A 22,033-nucleotide genomic window follows, 5' to 3' on the forward strand; every position below is an offset into this window, starting at 1 on the left:
CAAGGTACCTACAATGTGAAGGATGGGTGGATGTGACTGACTGTTACAAGTTGCCTCAATTTCCTTAGGATTTATAAGGAACCCCCCTAAGGATATCCTGATGTTCCCCCAACCCCGGCACCACTGCCCTAAAATAAGCACTCTCAAAAACGGAAGGGAAAATTTGTGGCCCTGAACCAAGATGATGGAGTAGAAGGACTTGCTCTCACTCCCTCTTGTGAGAACACCAGAATGACAACTAGCTGCTGGACAATCATCAATACAAAGACACTGGAACTCACCAAAAAAGATACCCCGCATCCAAAGACAAAGGAGAAGCCACAATGAGACGGTAGCAGGGGCACAATCACAGTAAAATCAAATCCCATAACTGCTGGGTGGGTGACTCACAAACTGGAGAACAGTTATACCACAGAAGTTCACCCACTGGAGTGAAGGTTCTGAGCCCCACGTCAGGCTTCCCAACCTGGGGGTCCGGCAACGGGAGGAAGAATTCCTAGAGAATCAGACTTAGAAGGCTAGCAGGATTTGATTGCAGGACTTCGACAGGACTGGGGGAAACAGAGACTCCACTCTTGGAGGGCACACACAAAGTAGTGTGCACATCGGGACCCAGGGGAAGGAGCAGTGACCCCAGGGGAGACTGAACCAGACCTACCTGCTAGTGTTGGAGGGTCTCCTGCAGAGGTGGGGGGTGGCTGTGGCTCACCATGGGGACAAGGACACTGGCAACAGAAGTTCTGGTAAGTACTCCTTGGCGTGAGCCCTCCCAAAGTCCACCATTAGCCCCACCAAAGAGCCCAGGTGGGCCCCAGTGTTAGGTTACCTCAGGGCAAACAACCACAGGGAGGGAATCCAGCCCCACCCACCAGCAGTCAAGCTGATTAAAGTTTTACTGAGCTCTGCCCACCAGAGCACCAGGCAGCTCTACCCACCACCAGTCCCTCCCATCAGGAAACTTGCACAAGCCTCTTAGATAGCCTCATCCACCAGAGGGCAGACAGCAGAAACAAGAAGAACTACAATCCTGCAGCCTGTGGAACAAAAACCACATGCACAGAAAGATGGACAGGATGAAAAGGCAGAGGGCTATGTACCAGATGAAGGAACAAGATAAAACCGCAGAAAAACAACTAAATGAAGTAGAGATAGGCAACCTTCCATAAACAGAATTCGGAATAATGATAGTGAAGATGATCCAGGACCTCAGAAAAAGAATGGAGGCAAATATGGAGAAGGTGCAAAGAATGTTTAACAAAGACCTAGAAGAATTAAAGAACAAAAAAACAGAGATGAACAATAACTGAAATGAAAACTACACTAGAAGGAATCAAAGGCAGAATAACTGAGGCAGAAGAATGGATAAGTGACCTGGAAGACAGAATGGTGGAATTCACTGCTGCGGAACAGAATAAAGAAAAAAGAATGAAAACAGCCTAAGAGACCTCTGGGACAACATTAAATGCAACAACATTTGCATTATGGGGTCCCAGAAGGAGAAGAGAGAGAGAAAGGACCAGAGAAAATATATGAAGAGATTATAGTCGAAAACTTCCCTAACATGGGAAAGGAAATAGCCACCCAAGTCCAGGAAGCGCAGCGAGTCCCATACAGGATAAACCCAAGGAGAAACACACCGAGACACATGGTAATCAAATTGGCAAAAATTAAAGACAAAGAAAAATTATTGAAGGCAGCAAGGGAAAAATGACAAATAACATACAAGGGAACTCCCATAAGGTTAACAGCTGATTTCTCAGCAGAAACTCTACAAGCCACAAGGGAGTGGCATGATATACTTCAAGTGATGAAAGGGAAGAAACTACAACCAAGATTACTCTACCCAGCAAGGATCTCATTCAGATTCAATGGAGAAATCAAAAGCTTTACAGACAAGCAAAAGCTAAGATAATTCAGCACCACCAAACCAGCTCCACAACAAATGCTAAAGGAACTTCTCTAAGTGGGAAACACAAGAGAAGAAAAGGACCTACAAAAACAATTAAGAAAATGGTCATAGGAACATACATATCAATAATTACCTTAAACGTGAATGGATTAAATGCTCCAACCAAAAGACACAGGCTTGCTAAATGGATACAAAAACAAGACCCACATATATGCTGTCTACAAGAAACCCACTTCAGACCTAGGGACACATATAAACTGAAACTGAGGGAATGGAAAAAGATATTCCATGCAAATGGAAATCAAAAGAAAGCTGGAGTAGCAATACTCATATCAGATAAAATAGACTTTAAAATAATGTTATAAGAGACAAGGAAGGACACTACATAATGATGAAAAGATCAATCCAAGAAGAAGATATAACAATTATAAATATATATGCACCCAAAATAGGAGCACCTCAATACATAAGGCAACTGCTAACAGCTAAAAAAGAGAAAATAGACAGTAACACAGTAATAGTGGGGGACTTTAACACCTCACTTACACCAATGGACAGATCATCCAAAATGAAAATAAATAAGGAAACAGAAGCTTTAAATGACACAATAGGCCAGATAGACTTAATTGATATTTATATGACATTCCATCCAAAAACAGCAGATTACACTTTCTTCTCAAGTGCGCACGGAACATTCTTCAGGATAGATCACATTTTGGGTCACAAATCAAGCCTCAGTAAATTTAAGAAAATTGAAATCACATTAAGCATCTTTTCTGACAACGCTATGAGATTAGAAATCAATCACAGGGGAAAAAACGTAAAAAACACAAACACAGGGAGGCTAAAAAATACGTTACTAAATAACCAAGAGATCACTGAAGAAATCAAAGAGGAAATCAAAAAATACCTAGAGACAAATGACAACGAACACACAACGATCCAAAACCTATGGGATGCAGCAAAAGCAGTTCTAAGAGGGAAGTTTATAGCTATACAAGCCTACCTCAAGAAACAAGAAAAATTTCAAACAATCTAACCTTACACCTAAAGGAACTACAAAAAGAAGAACAAACAAAACACAAAGTTAGCAGAAGGGAAGAAATCATAAAGATAAGAGCAGAAATAAATGAAATAGAAACAAAGGAAACAATAGCAAAGATCAATAAAACTAAAAGCTGGTTCTTTGAGAAGATAAACAAAATTGATAAACCATTAGCCAGATTCATCAAGAAAAAGAGGGAGAGGACTCAAATCAATAAAATTAGAAATGAAAACGGAGAAGTTACAACAGACACCACAGAAATACAAAGCATCCTAAGAGACTACTACAAGCAACTCCATGCCAATGAAATGGACAACCTGGGAGAAATGGACAAATTCTCAGAAAGGTATAACCTTCCAAGACTGAACCAGGAAGAAATAGAAAATATGAACACACCAATCACAAGTAATGAAATTGAAACTGTGATTAAAACTCTTCCAACAAACAAAAGCCCAGGACCAGATGGCTTCACAGGTGAATTCTATCAAACATTTAGAGAAGAGCTAACACCCATCCTTCTCAAACTCTTCCAAAAAACTGCGGAGGAACAAATACTCCCAAACTCATTCTATGAGGCCACCATCACCCTGATAGCAAAATCAGACCAAGATACTACAAAAAAAGAAAATTACAGACCAATATCACTGATGAATATAGATGCAAAAATCCTCAACAAAATACTAGCAAACAGAATCCAACAACATATTAAAAGGATCATACACCACGATCAAGAGGGATGTATCCCAGGGATGCAAGGATTCTTCAATATACGCAAATCAATCAATGTGATACACCATATTAACAAATTGAAGAAAAAAAACCATCATCTCAATAGATGCAGAAAAAGCTTCTGACAAAATTCAACACGCATTTATGATAAAAACTCTCCAGAAAGTGGGCATAGAGGGAACCTACCTCAACATAATAAAGGCCATATACGACAAACCCACAGCAACCATCATTCTCAATGGTGAAAAACTGAAAGCATTTCCTCTAAGATCAGGAAAAAGACAAGGATGTCCACTCTCGCCACTAGTATTCAACATAGTTTTGGAAGTCCTAGCCACGGCAATCAGAGAAGAAGAAGAAATAAAAGGAATACAAATTGGAAAAGAAGAAGTAAAACTGTCACTGTTTGCAGATGACATGATACTATACATAGAGAATCCTAAAGATGCCACCAGAAAACTACCGGAGCTAATCAATGCATCTGGTAAAGTCACAGGATACAAAATTAATGCACAGAAATCTCTGGCATTCCTATACACTAATGATGAAAATCTGAAAGAAAAATTAAGGAAACACTCCCATTTACCATTGCAACAAAAAGAATAAAATATCTAGGAATAAACCTACCTAGGGAGACAAAAGACCTGTATGCAGAAAACTATAAGACACTGATGAAAGAAATTAAAGATGACACCAACAGATGGAGAGATATACCATGTTCTTGGATTGGAAGAATCAATATTGTGAAAATGACTATACTCCCCAAAGCAATCTACAGATTCAATGCAATCCCTATCAAATTACCAATGGCATTTTTTATGGAACTAGAACAAAAAATCTTAAAATTTGTATGGAGACACAAAAGACCCCAAATAGCCAAAGCAGTCTTGAGGGAAAAAAACAGAGCTGGAGGAATCAGACTCCCTGACTTCAGACTATACTACAAAGCTACAGTCATCAAGACAATATGGTACTGGCACAAAAACAGAAACATAGATTAATGGAACAAGATAGAAAGCCCAGAGATAAACCCACGCACCTATGGTCAACTAATCTATGACCAAGGAGGCAAGGATATACAATGGAGAAAAGACAGTCTCTTCAATAAGTGGTGCTGGGAAAACTGTACAGCTACATGTAAAAGAATGAAATTAGAACACTCCCTAACACCATACACAAAAGTAAACTCAAATTGGATTCGAGACCTAAACGTAAGACCAGACACTATAAAACTCTTAGAGGAAAACATAGGAAGAACACTCTTTGACAGAAATCACAGCAAGATCTTTTTTGATCCACCTCTTAGAGTAATGGAAATAAAAACAAACAAATGGGACCCAACGAAACTTAAAAGCTTTTGCACGGCAAAGGAAACCATAAACAAGACCAAAAGACAACCCTCAGAATGGGAGAAAATATTTGCAAACAAATCAACGGACAAAGGATTAATCTCCAAAATATATAAACAGCTCATGCAGCTCAATATTAAAGAAACAAACAACCCAATCCAAAAATGGGCAGAAGACCTAAATAGACATTTCTCCACAGAAGACATACAGATGGCCAAGAAGCACATGAAAAGCTGCTCAACATCACTATTAGAGAAATGCAAATCAAAACTACAATGAGGTATCACCTCACACCAGTTAGAATGGGCATCACCAGAAAATCTACAAACAACAAATGCTGGAGAGGGTGTGGAGAAAAGAGAACCCTCTTGCACTCTTGGTGGGAATGTAAATTGATACAGCCACTATGGAGAACAGTATGGAGGTTCCTTAAAAAACTAAAAATAGAATTACCATATGATCCAGTAATCCCACTACTGGGCATATACCCAGAGAAAACCATAATTCAAAAAGACACATGCACTTCCATGTTCATTGCAGCACTATTTACAATAGCCAGGTCATGGAAGCAACCTAAATGCCCATCGACAGATGAATGGATAAAGAAGATGTGGTACATATATACAATGGAATATTACTCAGCCATAAAAAGGAACAAAATTGGGTCATTTGTTGAGACGTGGATGTATCTAGACTGTCATACAGAGTGAAGTAAGTCAGAAAGAGAAAAACAAATATCGTACATTAACGCATATACGTAGAACCTAGAAAAATGGTACAGATGAACTGGTTTGCAGGGCAGAAATTGAGACACAGATGTAGAGAACAAATGTATGGACACCAAGGGAGTAAGCCACAGGGGCAGGGGGGTGTGATGAATTGGACGATTGGGATTGACATGTATACACTGATGTGTATAAAACTGATGACTAATAAGAATTTTTTAAAAAATGGAAGGGAAAAAAGGGGAGCCTCTGATAGGTTGCCATTCTCATCAGAGTATAACTTACACCCACACATTTTTTCTCACCTTTTTTTATGAACATATATATAAACACACACACACATACATATATAGTATATAGTATAATACACACACTATAACCTCTTCAATAAATGCACAAGAACATTATACTACAAGGTTTTTTGCTTTGTTTTAGTGTGATTTTTTACCCTTTATATTTGTCTTCATTCCCTACCCAAATAATTCACTTCCCTGAATAGATAAGCCATTTAAACAACCTAACACTTCCTTGTGTATTTTGCTCCACCCTAACTCAGTCATACTAAAATAATTTATATGCACACATAGCTAGGGACTATATACTTTTCTACATCTTTTTTCCATTCACCAGTACCTCATGAATATCCTTCCAATAAGATTCTTTTTAATGGCTGTGTAATATTCCCTGATATGGTACAATTTAGTCTCCCAATGATTTACATTTACTTCATTTCCCATATTTTGTCACCAGGAAATAATGATGCAATAAATATGCTTGCTAATATATCCTTAAGTACTGGCCTTTTAATTTCTATGGAACAAGTTTCCAAGAGTGAAACCATTGGATCAAAGAGTATATATATTTTTAATGTTAATAGGTCTTGCCAGATAGATTCCCAAAAAGCTATTTACATTACAACTCCTATTTACATTAAGAATGGATGAGAGCCCTTCCTCCTCTCAGTCCCCATCTTTTGCCAAGAATCAGATTTATTTACATATTTATTTGCCAATTTGGTAGGTATGAAGTGAAATTCCATTATTCTAGCCAAATATATATTTTTTTATTTTATAACTTCTAGTTTTGAGTCTGGCTTAGGTGATTTCTCCCTCCTATCCCCTGTATCAGTGTTTTTCAAACTGTGGGTCATAAAATAAATGAAATAGATAATACTTTTTAATTATATGGAATAGAATATACAATAAAGGCACCACACACAGTAAAGGTAAGCAATGTTCTTTGAGACTTGTTTCATTTTTTATATATGCATATGTTCTGGGTCATAATGTAAAATACATAAAATATTTATTATGCACCTAGGTCCATAAGTTTAAAGACATAACCCTAAAGTGTATAATGTAGTTACTAGATTTTCATGCAAGATAATTCATTCTTCACATTTAAGTTTTATATCACCTGGAATTTACTTCTACGAGTGGTATAGGAAAGATCCAATTTTATTTTCTTACAGATGTATAGTAAGTTGTGTCAATATCATCTATTAAAAACACATCCTTGGGCTTCCCTTGTGGCGCAGTGGTTGAGAATCTGCCTGCTAATGCAGGGGACACGGGTTCGAGCCCTGGTCTGGAAGGATCTCACATGCCGCGGAGCAACTAGGCCCGTGAGCCACAACTGCTGAGCCTGTGCGTCTGCAGCCTGTGCTCCGCAACAAGAGAGGCCGCGATAGTGATAGGCCCGCGCACCATGATGAAGAGTGGCCCCCACTTGCCGCAACTAGAGAAAGCCCTCGCACAGAAACTAAGACCCAACACAGCAAAAATAAATTAATTAATTAATAAACTGCTACCCCCAACATCTAAAAAAACACACATCCTTGCTACTGAGCCCGCATGCTGCAACTACTGAAGCCCAAGTTCCTAGAGCCCGTGTTCCACAAGAGAAGCCACCTCAATGAGAAACCCGCGCACCTCAACGAAGAGTAGACCCCACTCGCCACAACTAGAGAAAGCCCATGCACGGCAACGAAGACCCAATGCAGCCAAAAAACAAAAAAACAAGCACGTCCTTTCCCACTGACGTGAAATACCAATTTTGTCATATATTAGACTCTCATTTATATAGGAATCTATTTACAAATCTGTTCTGTTCAACTATTTGTCTATTCCTATGTTAATGCCATAACGATTTTTTTAAATTAATTAATTAATTTATTTTTATTTTTGGCTGCACTGGGTCTTTGTTGCTGTGTGCGGGCTTTTTCTAATTGTGGCAAGCAGGGGCTACTCTTCGTTGAGGTGCGCGGGTTTCTCATTGTGGTGGCTTCTCTTGTTGCGGAACACGGGCTCTAGGCGCGCGGGCTTCAGTAGTTGTGGCACGCAGGCTCAGTAGTTGTGGCTCGTGGGCTGTAGAGTGCAGCCTCAGTAGTTATGGCACACAGGCTTGGTTGCTGCGCAGCATGTGGGATCTTCCCGGACCGGGGCTAGAACCCATGTCCCCTGCATTGGCGGATTCTTAACCACTATGCCACCAGTGAAGTCCAGCCATAATGATTTAAATTCAGTGGCTTTACAGAATGTTTTAACATCTGAAAAGGAAGCTCCCTTTACTTTGACTACTCTTTTTCAAAACTTTATCAGCTATTCTCAGGCATTTACTCTTTTATATAAAAGTTAAGATGACTTTATCCAATTAAAGAAAAAACCTTGCTAAAATTCTAATTGAAATTGCTTATGCACGTTCCCAGTTTTATCTTCTATGGCCACTTTCCCACCCCATCCTCCAAGCTATGACCCAAAGAACCACTGATGATTGCTCAAAACCGACAAGTTTGTTCATACTCTATATTACTGTTCATGCTGTTCCCCACCTCTTTCCACCTTATGAAGTCTTCACACTTCAAAGCACAGCTCAAACGTCCTCTTCGGTAAAACTTTTTTTGACTCCTCCAGTCACCCCTCTTCACCAGCTCTGAGTGCCTACTACAGGCTATTAATATTAAGCTTCGCGTTTGGTTATTCGTTAGCTTTATAAAGATATCTTCACCACAAGTGTGTCAACCTTCTTTTTGAGGGGAAACCTCACTTCCTCAATCTTTAAGAAGTCCTTGGCACACAGTGAATACTGAATGTTTCAGAATGCCAAGGTTTATCAATGGGAAAAAGGAAGATGTTAGAAGGTGTTCCATTTATGCCACTGAAGGAAGTCCAAAATTTTGCATGCTGTATACATATAAAAATTGAAAATGTCCATTTGCTTTAAGCTATTTATTAGTATTAAAAAAGTAGTTGGATGGTTTTCAAATATTCAAGGAATACTTAAATAATATTTAGTGGCCATTTCGGATAATACATTGTTGGAGGGAAAAAAATGTTTTAAGAAAAAAAAAAAAAGACAAGCTAGCTCTCAAACTCCACTGTATACACAAGAATCATTGGGGGGGGGGCGCCTCTGGTTTAAAATGTAGATTTCAAAACTCCATCCCCAAAAAGCTCAATTCTGTAGGTCTGGGTTAGGGCCTGGGAATTTGCATTTTTAAGAAACAGCTACCACCCTTCCCAATTTTGAAGTAAAGACAGGAGTATCGGGCTTCCCTGGTGGCGCAGTGGTTGGGAGTCTGCCTGCCGATGCAGGGGACACGGGTTCATGCCCCGGTCCGGGAGGATCCCACATGCCATGGAGCGGCTGGGCCCATGAGCCATGGCCGCTGAGCCTGCGCGTCCGGAGCCTGTGCTCCGCAATGGGAGAGGCCACAGCAGTGAGAGGCCCGCGTACCGCAAAAAAAAAAAAAAAAAAAAAAAGTTAAAAAAAAAAAAAAGACAGGAGTATCTTTCTTGAAAAAACACTAGGAAAGGGCTTCCCTTGTGGCGCAGTGGTTGAGAGTCCGTCTGCCAATGCAGGGGACACGGGTTCATGCCCCGGTCCGGGAGGATCCCACATGCCGCGGAGCGGCTGGGCCCGTGAGCCATGGCCGCTGAGCCTACGCGTCCGGAGCCTGTGCTCCGCAACGGGAGAGGCCATGACAGTGAGGGGCCCGCGTGCCGCAAAAAAAAAAAACACTATGAAAGACCAATCAAAACAGGATTAATAGCTCTTAAATTCTTAAAATCTTAAAAAAAGTTTTTAAATGTAAGAGATTTAAATTCTTCAAATCTATTAATGTTTAAACGATTACATGGAAGAAAATGAAATAAATGCTTCAAGAAACATGTAAGGTAGGGACTTCCCTGGTGGCCCAGTGGGTAAGACTCTGCGCTCCCAATGCAGGGGTCCTGGTTTCAAACCCTGGTCCAGGAATCAGATCCTGCATGCATGCCGCAACTAAGAAGTCCGCATGTCGCAACTAAAGACCCCACATGCCCCAACTAAAGAGCCCACGTACTGCAACTAAGACCGAGAGAGAGAAAAGGTTGAACTAAAATATTTAACACATGTAACAGAAAAACATAGCTGCTAAATTTCAACAAAATGCATAAAAGACAAAAAATAATAAGACAAAGATGTACCTTATAATTACAGTTGTCCCTTGGTATCCACGGAGGACTGGTTCGAGGACCCTCCAACAATACCAAAATCACAGATGCTCAAGTCCCTTATATAAAAGTATGTGGCAGGGCCTCCCTGGTGGCGCAGTGGTTGAGAGTCCGCCTGCCGATGCAGGGGATACGGGTTCGTGCCCCGGTCTGGGAGGATCCCATATGCCGCGGAGCGGCTGGGCCCGTGAGCCATGGCCGCTGGGCCTGCGCGTCCGGAGCCTGTGCTCCGCAACGGGAGAGGCCACAACAGTGAGAGGCCCACATACCGCAAAAAGAAAAAAAAAAAAAAAAAAGTATGTGGCATATAACCTATGCACATTCTCCCATATACTTTAAATCATCTCTAGATTATTTATAATACCTAATACAATGTAAGTGCTATGTAAGTAGTTCTAATTGCAATATAAATGCCATGTAAATAGCTGCTTACATACAGCAAATTCAGGTTTTTCTTTTCGGAACTTTCTGGATTTTTTTTCTCCAAATATCTTTGATTCATGGTTGGTTCAATCTGCAAATGCGGAACCCACCAACAGAAAGGGCCAACTGCAGATGCAAATTAAACAATGAAGAGAAAATAAACATTGGAAACAAACATTAAAAAAAAACACAAATTAACAAAGGCATTATTTTGTAAATATTAAACTAGCAAAATGATTAGGAGGTAAGGCCAACAGGACACACTCAAGAGTTTAGGGCAATGATTTTCAACTTAAAAAAAAAAAAAAAAAGGACTGCCCCCACCCAGGGTATTTTGGAAATATTAAGTGCACTTTTGGTTAACGCAACGACTGGGGCATGTTACTGGTATTTATGGGTAGATCCAAGATATCTAGACATCCTGTAACCCAGGTGACAGTCCTGCACAATGAATAATTTTGCTACATTTCACCTGACTTTCTAATGTCTGCCAGAAAATCATTCTGTTCTTAATTGTCTAAGGCTAAAAATCTAACTTCATTTTACTCATAAATACAAAATATTTTGTGCTATTTTAATATACACTTAATTTTCCAGTAACACAATTAACCATGCAAACCGAGGAAAGATTCAACTTTTTTATGTTTGGAACCTTACCATACCAAGAATTGTTCACCATTTCAGAACAATCACATCACCAAAGGCCATACCTTTTGTGGTGTCTGAGTTGCTAATACCACACACTGCTGTCAGGAACACAATCACAAGAACTACATGCTACTTACTTAGCCCTTATTTCAAATGTCAAATATAAAGTGCCATATTACTGTCTTACTTTCTCAAGTTATAAGTAGACACAAGCATCCGACCATTTTGTTATGTCCTCTAGTATAGCTCTACCTGAGCATTTTTACCGAAATACCAATTTTATTGGAAGGATAATAATTTATGGTTATCATTTGTTATTGTTAGTTTCACAGATTTTTTTAAAATTCTATGTGTTGGTCGGTTATATATTATCTGTTAATTTCAGGATACTGAAGCAGTCATTACCAATATTAGGTCTGGGAAGGATGAAAACCTCCAGTCTAGGAAACCAAACATGGGGTGAAGTGGGTAGGGTGCACACTGGGGCAAATTAGAGAATTAAGGTTCTCTTTAAAGGACACAATCACTACTCAGCCTTAGCCAACTATTACCTTGAAGGAATGTAGACCCAGTGTTGCCTGATAATCCAGTTTTTCAAGAGACACAGAAAATCTGGACATCTCTGTGAAGTCCACTCTTTAAATGTTAGCAACTAATTCAAGTTTAAAAAAAAAACAGGATGTAAGCTAAAAAGAACTCATCTATGGGTCAGTTTACGCCTCTGATCAAAGGTAAAGGCATATGCTAGTTTTGGTAACTGAATTAGCATGATTCTTGTGGAGGGAAGGTAGGGAGGCATACACTATGAATGAGCCATTGCTGCCCTGAAAGTCACCCTAACCCACCTCTGATCCAGGGTCTGGGCTTATTACCCAACTATGGAAGTCCTATAACTTCATTTTGTTTCATGTTTGTTGATGTTAGGAAAAAAAAAAAAAAAAGATGAGGGCAGAGTGTAATGTCACAGATTTGGCAGGGTAAGTCCCGTTGGGTCCAGTTTTGTCAGTGGCCAGCCTAGTCTTAAACACACAAATAAGAGCCTCCTCTTGCTGTTGCACCTCAAGCTGTCCAAAGCAACCCAGAGATCTCAAAGAACATCTGTAGTTTCAAGAACCAGAATTGTTTCACAGCCTAGGTCCTCCTGGGCAAAGATGTTCATATGTGCATCAACCTTTCAGGATAGCACCATGGTAAAACCCTGCTGGGCCTTGATTGCCTAGTCCACTTGCCATGGAATTGTTTGTAGCTCTATCCTGCCGATAAATTGACACACCTGTAAGGCACCTCAGGCTAATGCCTAACCATTCACCCAAGGATAGCACGAATGTTTTGCCAATACACAGTGGGAGACATAGTAATATCAGGTGCTTTGACCCAGTAATACCACTTAATTTATCCTGATAAACAACTCAATAGAAAAATGCACGAGGCATTCATTCACTGTAGTATTATACATAAGATGGGGAAGTGATCAGAATTTAACTGTCCATCAATAATGGAATACCTTCACAATTAGGGCATATTAACTTTATATACTATGATGTAGCCATTACACACAGAGATGAGAAGCATGAAAACAAATAGGAGACTGGTTAAGAGCCAGGACTCTGGAACTAGACTTCTTAGATTCAAATCCCAGTTCCACCACCTGCAAGTTGGAAAATCCTGCAAAAGTTGCTCTACCTGTGTCTGAGCATCCTCATCTGTTAAATGGAGATAACAGTAGGATAACAGCCTACTTTGGAGTTGTGATTAGAAAATCAATACATGTAAGATGTTTGGTCCTATCTAGTCCAAAGTAAGCAATCAACAAACGATAGCTCTTATGGAGGAAGAGTACTATGAATCCTCAGATTGGAGATTTGAAATTAACTTAGTAAAAACTGAGGGCAGAGAATGAGAGAAAGTTTAACTTTATCATAGGAATAATACAACAGGAACTGAATTCCTATTAAGGAAATTTGATGGAAGTATCTAAGACAGGCTGAAGGGAAAGCAGACTCCAGTGTCTCTAATATATTGAGGAAGGGGAGGGCAGGAAGGATGGGAACATTGCAGGGAGGGTTGGGCACTGTGGTGAGATACTGAAGTCAGACGGCTGAGAGCTTTGGCTGCTGTGTTAGGATCCTATGAGTCTCCTTCCCAGATAGGCTCTGTTGGCTATCAACTTGAGCTGCGAGCAGAGAAGCCTCCACTTTCAATACTCTAGAAGTGATAGGAGGAAAGCAAAGATGACAGTGCTACCCTGCAGATCACTTAGTCTCCTTCCCAACTCTGCATGTATCCATTTTCTAGGTAATCTCTGGATGTTTCTACTATCAGGTCACTGTGTGCTGGGTAACAGTTTATGACTTGTAGGTACTACCACAAAGTAACATGAAGGTTTGGTCTAATTGACAAACTACCAAAATGATCAATACAGTGGTAGACACACTAAGACCACAGCTTGGCATTAATTACATCAATTAACTCAGCCAATATTTATTACATGCCTTCTATACACCAAGCACAGGGACTATAATAATGAATAAACATCATCCTTGCTCCCAAGGAACTTCAAATCTAATTACAGAGAACAGTTTTTTTAACTTTGTAAATTCATACAGCAGTCATTTCATTAAACAAACATTTATTAAACACCTGCTATGTGTCAGGTATTGTCCTAACATGTAGGGAGGCAGATATGAATAGGGCACAATGGCTGCCCAAGAGAAAGTTTCATAGTGAAGACAAGAGAAATCCATGATGAATAAATCCATCATATAGCAGTATTCAACACGGTAACTGACGTGATGAGTTACGAAGGTGGCATCCTACAACAGAAAAACTATTGCAGATCTTGCTTGATAACAATGTACCTTTGCATAATTGATCATTTTCAAAGAGCTTTCACGTGTTATTTCATTTCAGTTCAATAACAAGCCTAGAAATTTAAGCAAGACAGATGTCACTAGCCTCTACAACTTGCTCAGGGTCACATCAAGTAACAGTAGAGCTGGGACAAGAAACTCCACCTCTTGCCTCGAAGTCCAATGCTCCTTCTTTTGTTCTGACTCCGTACCTCACCATATGACCTTGGACAAGTCACTTGGCATTTCTTTGTCATAGTTTCCTCACCTGTAAAACAGGGAGAATACCTGCAGTACCTAGCTAAAGTGACTTGGGAAAAGGATCAAATAAAACAACTTAAGTCAACATACTTTGAGCTGTACAAATGCAAGGTACACACTATCAGGCATGCCTTGTTTCTCTTAGGAAAAATAGGGTACAGGGTGCCAAAACACTGAATAAATGAACTGAGTAAATAAATGCTGGATTTTAAGGTGCATAAGTGCATTCAAGGTCATCCATATAACCTTTACAACTAATAAAGGCACAAGGAACATATTTCATATTTCTGTTGTAGTCCTATTGACCCCCAAGGCAAGTATCAATCAAGCTTGGCCAAAAAGGAATGTATTCACCTGTGCACCAGATTCTGTTAAGGATCCTATCAAACACCTGAGTTACAAGAAAGGGAGACAGGTTCTGCCTGCATTCCTCCCCAAAAGTGAAAACAGGTAGTTTTTGCTAGTCTGTCCAAAAAAGCATGGATACCCTGCCTGCTCCCACTTCCACCACAGCTCTCATCTTTTATGCCTCAGACTTGCTCTAACACAGCAGCCATAACCACGTGTTACTTAAATTTAAATTAAATTATAAATTCAGTTCCTTAGTTAAACTAGTCACATTTCAAGTCCTCAATATCACATGTGGTTAACTGCTACCACATTAGACAGTGCAGATATAGAACAGTTCCATCATTGCAGAAATTTCTATTTGACAGAGCTGCCTTAGATACTATACTTTTACTTTTATTACAACCCTGACTAGACTATAGATTCCTGAAGGAAAGGGGCCGTGTCTTATTTATCTTAATATCCCCAGTTTATATAGCAAAGTACATGTCATACTACAAGCACTCATTATATATCTAACTTAATATCTCAAACATAGCAGACTACTTTGTCACACACACAACAACAACAACAACAAGAAACAAGACATCCTCTCACATGAGGGGCATGAGGGTGGAAAGGGATACTGAGTCCAGAGGAAGGAGACCTGCATTCTATTCTTAGATGTGCTACAGCCAACCATGTAGTCTTGGGCAGGTTACCTATTTTCTGCATCTAAAACTTAAACTCCATGTACCTTAATTCTAAAACATTTAATCGTCTTGCACCAAAGAAAATCATGTATTCTATCGAAAAGCCCTTTACACATGTCAGGGAACACATCTGCTAACACTGATGGGTACCTCAAATTAAAAAGAATCCATTTCTAGGTCTCAGGCTATCATGATTAGAGTCATTTTTGGTCTCTAACTGAGCACGTGTAGTTTTTCACCTTTTCTGGGGGATCAAACTAGAGACTTAAACCTCAGGCTTGAAGATTGAGTTTCTTCCATGTGCTAAGGCCAGAACTGGATACTCTGCCCATATCTGATCAGAGAAACAAGGGCAAGTTTCTTGAGTATCTGAATTTAACATAAATTATCCCATCAGTTTCTACATTAGCCTTAGCCTAAAATTTGAGTAAATAGTACAAAACAGAACCAAGAAAACTCTTTCTATAACAATCTGTATGATGTAAAGAATGTCATTACGTGAAATGTGTTTCTTATTCAGTCCACATACTTTACCATATTTAACTACTATAGAAAATCTTTATTGTCCAAAAACCTCTTCATAATGACCTTCACACACATACTCACTCAATCACTTTTATAAACCTTACATGGTTTTAAGACCAGCCAAGAACAAAGATAATCTGAATTACCAGGCTGCCTTCCTTTATAATTTGTAAATATGTTGGGCAACAGCAGTTCAGGCATTCTGTAATAAATATATACTAAGTTTGTCAATTCCTCTGACATCAAGGTTTTAATCTTTATTAAGTACTTCTTAAGTCATCCCTCCTAGTAAACTACTACCAACAGCACTTCCATCTACTAGTATTTACCAAGTACCAGCAAGGTAACAACATTTAGTGGATGACAACTAAACGCTAGTTTGGACAGCATAGTGTTTAGTAGGGAACACATGCAAAGGCCTAAGGGCAATAAAAAGGTCTCCACTACAGAACTGATTGTATCTGACTATGATAAAACTATATAATATAAAGCAACAAGGCTTCCCTGGTGGCGCAGTGGTTGAGGGTCTGCCTGCTAATGAGGGGGACACGGGTTCGACCCGTGGTCTGGGAGGATCCCACATGCTGCGGAACAACTAGGCCCGTGAGCCACAACTACTGAGCCTGCACGTCTGGAGCCTGTGCTCCACAACAAGAGAGGCCGCGATAGAGGCCTCAGCACCGCGATGAAGAGTGGCCCCCACTTGCCGCAACTAGAGAAAGCCCTCGCACAGAAACGAAGACCCAACACAGCCATAAATAAATAAATAAATAAAATTTAAAAAGAAAACATCATGAAGTCTTACTATATGACACCATATAGTAAGAAGTCATTAATTAAAAAAAAAATCAACCAATGTTGACTGCACATAGTTAGTCTTCCCTAGTGTCTCGCCAGTTCTAAGAACTCAATGTGTTTATTTAACTGCTGGATGGAAAAGTTAACGAACCTAACTAGAGTATTTTCAAGCAAACAGAACAAAACTCTGTAGAGCAAGAACTACCAAACACCTTTTGCAAAAGTGGAAATAGAGAAGAACCGATTTGCAGCATGCAGTCTGTGACATAAAAGGGACACAAACATTCCATTCAGTAAAACCTTTGTGAGTCTGTATGTCAAAGAACTGGGAGGAATACAGAGATGAGAAAACATGGCTCAAGTCGCTCACAATCTAATAAAACACAGAAATACAACACAGAAAAATCACTGGTAAATTCCATTATGATGATGCTAAAGAGCAAACAGGAAAGACCCAAGGAGGTTGGAAGCAAGAGGTGTGAGGGTCACAGAGGCTTCTTGAATGCTGGGAGTTATGCAGCCAGAGGTGGGAAGAAAAGACTACGTTTATGTGTGTAAGAAACAGCAGAAGGGTGTGTGTCTGGGCGGAGCAGGGAGAAAGCACAGAGGACAGACTAGGCAGATAACAGCATATTCAAACAAGACCCAAAGATCAGAGACACTATAACCATGAGTACTGTGTATCCAGGAAAATTGCAAACTAACAGTTTTGCATGAGATGGACCTTTAAAAGGTCCAGCTGACTCACAAATCCTGCATAGAAAGTTACTTCCCACCCCCATCAGGCTTTCACAAGGTGTAGTAGTCCGTGGGCCTAATGAAAAGATCTCTGCAGGTGGAAACTGCATTTTAAACAAACTCCCAGAAAATTCTCCTACACACTTAAACTGGAGAAACACCGAAACGTTTTACTGAGATGCAGAATTATCTACGGTAGCAGTTCCCAAACTTTGCTGCACACTGAATTCATGTGGGGATCTTTAAGAAATACTGCTGTCTGGTTTCCCCCACCAACCCCACTCCCAAACACGGTGATTTAATTGGCCTGGCTCTGCTACCTGGGCATCAGGAATCTTTAAAAGCTGCCCCAGGTGATTTCTACGTGCAGCGAAGTTGGAGAGCCACTGACCTAATTGTTAAGAACTTGAATCTCGAGTCAAATTTACCAGCTCCGTGACCTTGGGCAAGGAAGTCACCTAACCATTTAGGGCCTCAGTTGCCTCGTCAGTAAGATGGGGATAATCATCCTCCCGTACCGGGTTGTTGTGAAGTTAGATGGGGTGAACGTAATGGTCTGGCACAATGGCCGGCGTATAGTAAGCGCTTAACAAGGGCTAGCTGTTTATTCTCATTATTAACTCTTCCTCCTCCGACAGTCACCGTGCAACGGGCAGCATCGTCCCAAAGGGCGACAGCCACTCGACCAACCTTTCTGCTGGACCAGATTCTTCGCCAGACTTGTCTAGCTCCGCTCCAGACCCGCCCCCTCCCCCAGGCTGCCAGGAAAGAGCTTCGCCCGGCCGGGGCAGCTCTCAAGGGCCACCCCGGGTTTGAACAGACCCGACAGAAGCCGCCGACTCCACAGCCAAGCTGCCCCGGACCCCGTGGGTCCCCCCCCAAAATGAGATGCGCTTCCGAAGGGCCCTTGGAGCCACCAGGGCCGAGAAACAAGGCTTAGCCATCCCTAGACCGCCCGGAGGGGAGGAGAGGGGAGGGTCCGGTCGCGACGGGGAGGGCCGCCCGGTTACCTGAGGCGACGGGCGGGGCCCGCATTGCTGGGGCGGGCGCCGCCGCCGCCGCCGCCGGCCGCACTCGGCCTTCCGCCTCACGCCACCCGCGCCATAGGCCCGACGCTTTCGCTGCCCCGGCCGGCTGTCCTCAGGCGGTCGCTCCGTCCACCCGTCAGCGACTCTCCCAGGGCGCCCAGATCGACGAAGGCCACTCGGGCCGGCCGGCTAGGATCTGCTCAGGCAACTTCCGACTGCCAGGGGCGGCAGCGTCAAATAACTCCCCGAGCCTAGAGGATCACTGCGCGTGCGCGGCGCGCCTGATCAGAGGCTTGTGTGGGGCCGAAGCGGCGGCGTCAAATAATTCCCAAGACACGGAGCCGGAAGCTGCGCGTGCGCAGCTATCCCAGATCACCGCGCGCGGGGTATAGTCCCGCCTCCCTTTCCGGAGGAGCAGGAGGGGTGAAGTGACGGACTCTCCTACTTCATCGCAACACAGGCGTGAAGGCGGTCCACATGCGTCCCTACGAAACAGTTGGGACTCTGCGTGTTTTTGATGCGGACAGAGTAAGGGTCTTCTCTGCAAGATTCTGGCTTCCACTCAGGTTCTAAGAATTTCTCACACCAGTACAGAACCCTTCCTTTGAAACGTTGTCCTTTACCCGCCGCCCCCTTATATTGATAGCATTATGAGCAATGTTCAATTCCAGGCCAGATGTGTGTTACAAAGATGAATCGGACATCAGATTCAGAGCCTGTCATTAAGGAGCTGAGTCTGATATAGGCGATAAGACATTATTAATTGTAGTAATAATAGCAAGAGCTACCGGTTTGAGCACCTACAATGCACCACACATTTCGTAAACAGTACCACTTCCAATCATTTGGTTTCAGCGTCAACGAAGAAAATGATAAATACCATTAGAGAGATACAGCTCAAGTCCCTTGGGAGTGTAAAGGAGGAAACTTGGGCTGAGAAAGAAGAGGAGGGAGAACCTGGCCTTGAGACTGTCCTTAATATTCAGAGAGGAAGGGATCAGGGTAGTAGTGCTGAAGTCACGGTGTCTGAAAAGAGCAGAATGGAGCAAAGAAGATGCTGACTCCTCCTCCTTACCCTCAGTTAGAAGAGACCATGGAGGAAGGAGCGACAAAGGAACTGGTATCCTCATGGAAAAAAAAAATGAGTGTTTCCTCAATATTTTGTCTCTTCCCCCCCCCACACACACACACATACATACCCAGGAAAGGAGAGAAAAGGAAAAGGAAGAATGTTCCAGGACAAGAACAGGCTATATCCAGGATACTTTGTGGATCGAAGCAATACATTTCAATTAAACGCAGTGTGGCACATGTTGTAAGAAGCTCTCAATATTTCTTCCAATCACTTATCCCTTGCTTTTCCAAACTACAGAGGCTGGAAAGCAAAACTCACAGTTCCCACCTTCCCTTGCAGCTAGAAGTGGCAATAAGACAAAGTCCTGGCCAATAAGATGTAGGCAGAAGTCCCAAGGGACAGCTTCCCTTCCAGAATAAAAAGGAACTCTTTGGAAGTTTGTGACCTTCACCCTTCCCCTACTTCATGCTTGGAACTAAGGCACAACACCCGGAGGTGCAGCAATCACCTTGAGACCATGAGGAGGATTGTGCTAAGGAAGATGAAATAAAAGAACAAAAGAAGTCTGGTTCTTTAGGTCGTACTCAAGCACCTGCACAAACCCTGGACTGCCTTCCTGTTTTATGAGGGGGAAAAAAAATCTTTTTGTCAAGTTTGTCAAGTTACCTGTTACATTCAACCAGACTCATTCCTAACGTAATAAATATGGAACATCTGTAATATGTCAGACAGGTAAGGAGCTGATAATGGAGGTGATGGCTTAGAAGAGCAATAGGTGATGGGAACTGGAAAAATGACAGACACAGAGGACTGGGAGGCTGTCAAAGCTTTTAGGGAGATGATGAAAGTACATCTATCTCCCACCTGATGACTTTAATTGACTCCTGAAAATTCTGCCTCTAAGTGAAAAGCTGATAAATGAAAAAAATATATATTTCCATTAATTTTTTAAATTTTTATTTATTTATTTTTGGCTGCATTGGGTCTTAGTTGCTGTGCACAGGCTTTCTCTAGTTGCAGAGAGCGGGAGCTACTCTTTGTTGTGGTGCGCAGGCTTCTCATTGTGGTGGCTTCTCTTGTCATGGAGCACGGGCTCTAGGCGCATGGGCTTCAGTAGTTGTAGCACGTGGGCTCAGTAGTTGTGGCTCACGGGCTCTAGTGCACAGGCTCAGTAGTTGTGGCGCACTGGCTTAGTTGTTCCGCGGCATGTGGGATCTTCCCGGACCAGGGCTCGAACCCGTGTCCCCTGCATTGGCAGGCAGATTCTCAACCCTGCGCCACCAGGGAAGCCCTTCCATTAATTTTAATGGCAAAAAGATAGGTGTTCAATTCCAACCCAAGACACCTAAATATTTTTAACGGACAAACATGTAGCAATGGAACAATGGAAACAAAAATCATATAAGCAATAAATAAATAATTTTAAATTAAGAATATGGCTTCTGCAGGGGGGAAGGATAGTTAGGGGGTTTGGGATTGATATGTACACATTGCTATATTTAAAATGGATAACCAACAAGGATCTACTGTAGAGCTCAGGGAGCTCTGCTCAATAATATGTAACAACCTAAATGGGAAAAGAATTTGAAAAAGAATAGATACATGTATACGTGTAACTGAATCACTTTGTGGGACTTCCCTGGCGGTCCAGTGGTTAAGACTCTGTGCTCCCAATGCAGGGGACATGGGTTCGATCCTTGGTCGGGGAACTAAGATCCCACAGGCCACATGGTGTGGCCAAAAGATAAATAAATAAATGAAACTGAATCACTTTGCTGTACACCTGAAAATAATACAACACGGTTAATCAACTATACTCCAATATAAAATAAAATGCTAAAAAAAGAATGTGGCTTCTACATAAAAAATGTAACGTATAAGGACTAATGTACTGACCAAGATGACAAGATTTAATATTAGGTAAGGGGTGGTGGGTGGAGGAAAGATACAAGTGAGCAGTCATTTTTTAAAGGTGATATTATATTTCTGCATATTTTCTTTTCCAATTTAAAAAAAATTTTTCAGTGTTTCTCTTAAACCAACATAAAAATAAAGTTATAACACACACAAACACCTTGAGGGAAAATTAAACATCAGAACACTTTGAAACGTATGCAAAAAGTGTGCATGCACAATAGACTGAAGAGACATATGAAATGCTATACAGAATAAAACATTTGGATTCTCCAAACAGGGCACAATTCAAATCTGTTCTACATCGTAAATTCTAACTATAAAAGTAGAATGAATTGGGGAATTGTCTTCATCTGAAACTGTAGTCAGAATAATCACTTTGTATCATGTACTTAATTACTGTGTATTAAAAGGTATTGCATTTGAAAAAAGGAAAAAAAATGGAGCAGTTGTATCAACCTTATGTGGAAGACTTTTTTCCTGA

General features: G+C 41.2%; 1 protein-coding gene across 2 annotated transcripts in view; it reads right to left on the reverse strand.

Moving 5' to 3' along the window:
* RALGAPB (Ral GTPase activating protein non-catalytic subunit beta) overlaps nucleotides 1-18,797 on the reverse strand; it is a 103,470-nt gene extending 84,673 nt beyond the window's left edge. For both annotated transcript variants that reach the window (XM_060120071.1, XM_060120069.1), the window contains exon 1: nucleotides 18,543-18,797. The gene's annotated coding sequence lies outside the window, so the exon portion shown is untranslated. The remainder of the gene's footprint in view (nucleotides 1-18,542) is intronic.
* Between the last annotated feature and the right edge of the window lie 3,236 nt (nucleotides 18,798-22,033).

This window comes from Mesoplodon densirostris, chromosome 16, assembly GCF_025265405.1.
Source record: "Mesoplodon densirostris isolate mMesDen1 chromosome 16, mMesDen1 primary haplotype, whole genome shotgun sequence".
Taxonomy (NCBI): Eukaryota; Metazoa; Chordata; class Mammalia; order Artiodactyla; family Ziphiidae; genus Mesoplodon; species Mesoplodon densirostris.